General features: G+C 42.2%; 1 protein-coding gene across 1 annotated transcript in view; it reads left to right on the top strand.

Moving 5' to 3' along the window:
• Nucleotides 1-6: 6 nt before the first annotated feature.
• The window catches only part of GXYLT2 (glucoside xylosyltransferase 2), a 105,881-nt gene continuing 99,485 nt past the window's right edge, over nt 7-6,402 (top strand). The window contains exon 1 of the mRNA XM_003785492.3: nt 7-70. The gene's annotated coding sequence lies outside the window, so the exon portion shown is untranslated. The remainder of the gene's footprint in view (nt 71-6,402) is intronic.

Here is a 6,402-nt window from a genome sequence, read left to right as displayed (position 1 = left end):
GGCGCGGGCCCCAACGTCTGCGCCCCCGAGCGGGCCGCCGGGGCGCGGGGAGACTGGACAAGTTGGCGAGGTGAGTCGTGGCAACCCCAGAATCCCATCTGGGGACCGGTGTCTCGCTCCTTACACCCTTGCCAAGTCCGAGGGAGACTGTGGACTGGAGGGACCGACTCCACAAATTTCACCCGTGGGCGAAATGAAGACCCACCTTGGTGCTGGTCATTATGTATGTTTTTGGAGAAATGTCAGGGAGAGGGGTTTTTAATACAATTTGAAACTGTCAAAACAAGGCGTATTTTTGCGTTCTTGCACACATACTCCCTTTGTTTAATTTTTCAAAAGCTATCCCGATGCAAGCAAGAATGCTTTATCTAATTCTCGTGTTTCACTGGAGAATTTTTACCGAAAACTTAGATTAGATTGAGTTGGAAAAGTTAGATATTTACCAAGGACTGGCTGCCTCTCATTCAACCATAAGTACCCTGTGCTTAGAACAAGAGGCACTTGACCTAAGTTTGTTAAAAAGTTTTCCCCTTGGTAGGAGTGATGCGTGGCACGGGAGAGAAAGAGTGGGGGTTTCCTGTTCCTCATTTTGTTTCAGGCTCAAGTATGGTCAAAGGGTCTTACAAGAAAAACATCTTAACCTTCGACCCTGTGTTTGATATTCTCTTTCCCTACACAAAGCTTAACACTCCACAGCTTTTCATCAGAGCGTTTTATCTTTGGCCTTAGGGTTGCTGGAACGCCCGCAGGTTAGGGATTTGCGTTCATTTCCTTTGTTGTGAAGAGCTTTTTAACAATCCTCTTGTCTCGTAGTGATCTGTTTCCTCTGCCCTTTCAAAGCTGTTGTTTGTAACTGCCATTGCAACGTCCACGTTTGCAGGGCTCCTTAATTACTTGAAACAGAGTTGAAGAATTCCTTTTGACCGTAATGACTAAGTGTGCTTGGAACTTTTGCTAACTAAGAGAAGACACGAAAGTAGACCTCAGAGAGTAGCTGTGCCAGCTTTTGTTTCTCTTCTTCCTCATAATAAATGTACAGATCTGTTTTAGAGGAGAAACCAAACAATCTATGGAATTACCGTACAACCCAGTCTCAGTGTATACAGTCTTTAAAACAAGGATATTCTCATGAGCCCAGGAGTTCCAGGTTTTTTGTGAACTATGATTGTGCCATTACATTCCAGCCTGGGCAGCCAGAGTGAGACTGTGTCTCTAATAATAAAATAAGAATATTCTGTTAGGAATTTAATAGACTTTTTCCTCCTCTATACAGAGTTTTATAATAATAGATTAAATCATCTACTATGATTTCTAAATTTGATGGGACACTGGTAAGATAAGAACTGACTCCACTTAATATTATTGACGAGGACAGAGCTAATAGCAGCACATAGAATACTGTTAACAGGCGGCTCCTATAGCTCAGTGGGTAGGGCACTGGCCACAGACAAGGAGGGGAGTGGGTTCAAACCCCGCCAAGGCCAGTTAAACAGCAATGACAGCTGTAGCAGAGAAATGGCTGGGCATTGCGGCAGGTGCCTGTGGTCCCAGCTACTTAAGAGGCTGAGGCAGAAGAATCACTTAAGCCCAAGAGTTTGAGGTTGCTGTGAGCTGTGACACCACAGCACTGTACCCAGGGCAACAGCTTGAGACTTTGTCTCAAAAAAAAAAAAAATACTATTAACACTTAAGATGTACAACTATGTAATCCACACCGTAACTTTTTGATAGTGGTTCTCAGAGTGTGGCCTTCGGACTAGGAGCACCAGCATCTTCTGGGAACTTCTTAGAAATGTAGGTTCTCAGGCCTCAAACTAGGCTTATAGAATCAGAAACCATGGGGTAGGGTCAGTAATCTGTTTTGTTGTTGTTTTCTGAGGTTGAGTCTCCCCCTATTGCCCAGACTAGACCGCAGTGGTTACATCATAGGTCATTGCAATCTTCAACTTCAGGATTCAAGCAATCCTCCCACTTCAGCCTCCCAAGTAGCTGGGACTACAGGCCGGCACCTCCATGCCTGGCTAATTTTTGTAGTTGGGGGAGAGGGGGTTCTTGCTATGTTGCTAGTCTGATATTGAGCTCTTGGCCTCAAGGGATCCTTCTGCCTCAGCCTCTCAAACTTCTAGGAGTATAGGCATGAGCCACCTTGCCTGTTAGTTAACAAGCCCTCTCATTGTTTCTGACGTACACCCAAGTTTGGGAACCTGCTCTGTGAAGTAAGTACTAATGTTATCGTCTTTTTACAGATGTGGAATGGAAAGTACTATGCAAGGATTAGCAATTTGTCTGAGGTTCACAGGTAATATGGTAGAGAAGGATGCAGTGTCTTTTCTGGTTGAACATTTACTGCTATACTGGTGTCATACAATAAACAATACAATGTCATAGAATGCCTGTGATTCTCAATTTTACTGAGATTTTTTTCTACAGAAATGCCATAGATTTTTGGAACTGTCTCATTCTTCAAGGTGTTGGGAACATCAAAGCAGCATCTTTTGTCTCTATCAGAACAAATTGGCTCTGACTAGGAAGAGATCATGAACAGAATCCAAATGGATGTTTTAGGCAAGGACTATTTTCAGGAGCAGCAGTATCCTTGAAGCCATTTTTCTTTTGAACATATCTCTTAGATTATCATGGAAATCATGGCCAACACCAGAGGAATAAAGAAGAAAAATTTAAAACTCGGGAAAGAGTAAAAAACAAAAGCCACAGGAAGTTTCAGGCTCAAATGCATAAACAGTTGACATTTTCTGGGACTTATTTATTGTTTCTTTTGCTACCTCCACAGAAATGGCAACAGAATTGAAGTCGTACGGGTGCAGAAGGAAAGATCCCTGCATGGACTCCTTTATTGCTTTCCTAGTTCTGCTTGGGTTAAATTTTTGTGGTTTAGTAGGAATTTCATTTAGGGAGGGAAGAGAAAGCCTCGTGCTTTCAGAAAACCAGTGCTTTAATCTCTTTACGTGGCTAGAATCCAGAAGAGTTGAAGGCTTCGTGATCTCATTTCTCCGGCCTGGGGAGGGTAAGACTTGTGGCTGAAGTTAGCTGAAAGCCTGGAGTTGGATGTGACATAGTCCACCACCTGCTTACCATCCCAGTCTGGGCTGCCTTGCCTCCCCCAGGGTTCTGCTGTAAGTGAAGTTTTGCCACGTCAATGCAGGAAACATAGCACTCTCCCTCCACATCTTGTTTTCATTTCTGAGAAGTTTCCAAGGACTTGCCTAGTTAGCAGGCAGACCCTACAATTTTATAACTAGTCATTTGTATGCAATCTGTCCTGTGGTGGCCTCCTTCTCTATAAATATAAAGCCAGGAGGTAACGTCTTGAGTTTTTTGGTCAAGGGTGGAATCTGAAAACGGAAACCATAGTGAAAGCAGTCTTGGGGCACAAGAGAAATGAAATCTTCCTTCTATTTTGGTTTTTTGGTGATTTATACCTGGCTGTCATCCAAAAAGAATTTGAGACGATGTATAGTAAAAGACACTTATACAATAAGGCCATTGAAATAGTTATTTAAAAAAGAAAAGTCATAAAGAAGAGGGAAAAAGGAGTACTATTTGTCAAAAACACACAGTACTTTTGTTAGTAGGATTAAGTGTTAAATTTAGCTCTAAGCTTCCTGGCAGCCCTGTGAAAAAGGGAACCATGATGAGCTACCTCCTTTTCACTGAATAAAAAGGAAAAGTTGGGTGACGCCTGTGGCTCAGTGGGCAGGGCACCAGCTCCATATACCAAGGCTGGCAGGTTTGAACTTGGCCCTGGCCAAACTGCAACAAAAAACAGCTGGGTATTGTGGCAGGCACCTGTAGCAGCTACTCGGGAGGCTGAGGCAAGAGAATCGCCTAAGCCCAGGAGTTGGCAGCTGCTGTGAGCTATGATGCTATGGCACTCTACCGAGGGCAATAAAGGGAGACTCTGTCTCTAAGTAAATAAATAAATAAAATAAAAAGGAAAAGTTTATCAAGGAAGATGAATTTTTCTTCATGGAACAGAATTATAAAACGAGAATTTTACTTGGGAACAGATTTTAGACTTTAGAACGCTGTCTTTCTAGCTTGCTGCTGAAAACTCCTCCTTGAACCCACATATGGAAAAGGAGCTTAATGTAACTGCTAATCAGTGCAGTAAGAAAGAATTTGGAATCTGGAGTCCAACAAACTGGGTTCTAGTCTAAAGCTATTTTACCTTATTTTCCTCATCTATAAAATGAGCAAATTGATTCAGAAGTTTTCTAAAATCTTTCAGCTCTGACATTTGATGATCCTGTGATGAGATCATCCAGTTTAACAGCAAAATCCCAACAATGACTATTACATAGCTCTTTGTACTGTCTCTTGCAAAATCACTATTTCTCATTTATTGGCTCCATCCTAGGGCTCTTACTGATTACTCAACCTCCGTCCTCTCTGAGGAGCTGAACTTTATTCCTTTTCTTCTGTATTGGCCTGGATATTGCCGTTTTCTCTTAAAACATGGTTTCTTAGGGATACTTAGGTTATCTCTAAGCCCTGTGGTCTTCTGCTGCCATTTTGTTCCACAGTTGTTTAGCAAATGTTATTGCACATTGACTCTGCCAGCCACTCACTGTACAGTGGTGAATGGGGTTGCTGCCCTTTCAGAATTCTGGGAGGAGGAGAGACAATACAGAAACATGTTACACTTGGCAGCCTCCCCAGCTGCCCCAGTGAGAGGAAGCACATGTACTTGCTCATCATGAGACACCACTTCCTGCAGTTCCCTTTGGTCTCTGAGATAAATCTTCTCAGAGCATTCAGGCCTGAATAAAGGTCTCACCAAAGAGGGATGATGTTATCTCGCAAAATGCTAAGCTATGGCCATCCTGGAATTAGTCAATAGCCCCAGAGCACATTAAAGATCTCTAGCGCTCGAGGACCAGCTGTGATATTGTGTAGGTAGGAGTCTACATTCGGGTGAACATTATCACATGAATATTATCACGTTAGCACATGAATATTACACATGAATCTATTCGCAATTCATTTTTGTTGATTGGTCCAGGAGTCCCCTCTGCCACCCTTCACACACGCCCAATCAGTGAGCCCTGTTTGATTCTGTCTCAAAATATTAATATATCCCAGTCCCACCAGGGTTACTGCTGAGTGCCTAACCTCCATCGTTTCCGGGAGATCCTTGCAGTAGCCTCTCTGGTTTGTGTGTTTCCACTCTAGTGCCCTCTACAGTCCATTTTCCATAGAGCTGCTCACAATGGTTCTCAACCTGTGGGTGGCCACCCCTTTGGGGGTCTCTTGCACATCAGATATTTACATTTTAATTCATAACAGTAGCAAAATTACATGTATGAAGTAGCAACAAAAATAATTTTATGGTTGAGGGTCACCACAGCGTGAGGAACTGTATTAAAGGGTCGCAGCATTAAGGTTGAGAACCACTGTCAGGTAGAATAATCTTTAACTGGGTGGACCAGATGGGGGTGCATTGCTGGTTATAGCCTCCAGCAATGGATTTGTCATCCCCCCCAAGAATAAATTTCAATTTCTTAGTGTGTCCTTTGAGCCCTGGCCTGATTTCAACCCCATTTAGTTTTCCGACCTTGCATCCTACCACTCTCCATTCGCTCACTCTGCTGCAGCCACACTGGCCTTCAAATATGCTGAGCCCGTTTCTGCCTCAGTGCTTTTCACTTGTCCCCTGTGCTAGAATGTTCTTCGCTCACATCCTCACATGGCTAGCTCCCTCTTCAGGTCTATGCTTGAATGTTTTCTTCTCATCGGGATCTTCCTCACTGCTCAACATCACGGAACCCTCCTCATCACTGTCTTCTCCCTCTCTGAGCGTTTTGTTTTTATAGCATCCATCATTATATGAGTATTGTATTTATTTGCACCTTCTCCCGTCATGTATGCTTTGTGTCTTATTACTCACTGTATGACTGGCTCCTGGAACAGAGATGATGTCATATAGGTCCTCAATATACATTTGTTGAATAAACTAATGAGTGAATAGTTCCCCCTCCTGTCAGCACTATGGTAAGATTTTACTTGTATTATTAACTTCCCTATTATTTGATAATATTCAAAACAACCCCATACCCTTTAGAAGAATAATGAGGGTCTTTAAGGGTAACACCGTTAAAAGGGGAAATTTTTATTTTCTTTTTAATGGATTTTATTTTTTAGGACAGTTTTACACTTACAGAAAAATCAGAAAAATATAAAGAACTTATCTAGGACCTAGTTCTCGCTATTATTAAAATTTTACAGTACTGAGATACATTTGTTACAATCAATGAAATTATGATTACTATTTTATTTAGTTAGGTTTCTTTAGTTCTGCCGAATGCCTCTTTCTGTTCTAGGATCTCGGTCAGGATACTACATTACATTTACTTATCATTTTCTTTTTTTTTTTTTTTTTTT

This window comes from Otolemur garnettii, unplaced genomic scaffold (assembly GCF_000181295.1).
Source record: "Otolemur garnettii isolate 467f Iridium unplaced genomic scaffold, OtoGar3 scaffold00015, whole genome shotgun sequence".
NCBI classification, from domain to species: Eukaryota; Metazoa; Chordata; class Mammalia; order Primates; family Galagidae; genus Otolemur; species Otolemur garnettii.
This window is presented reverse-complemented; position numbering and strand designations above follow the sequence as displayed.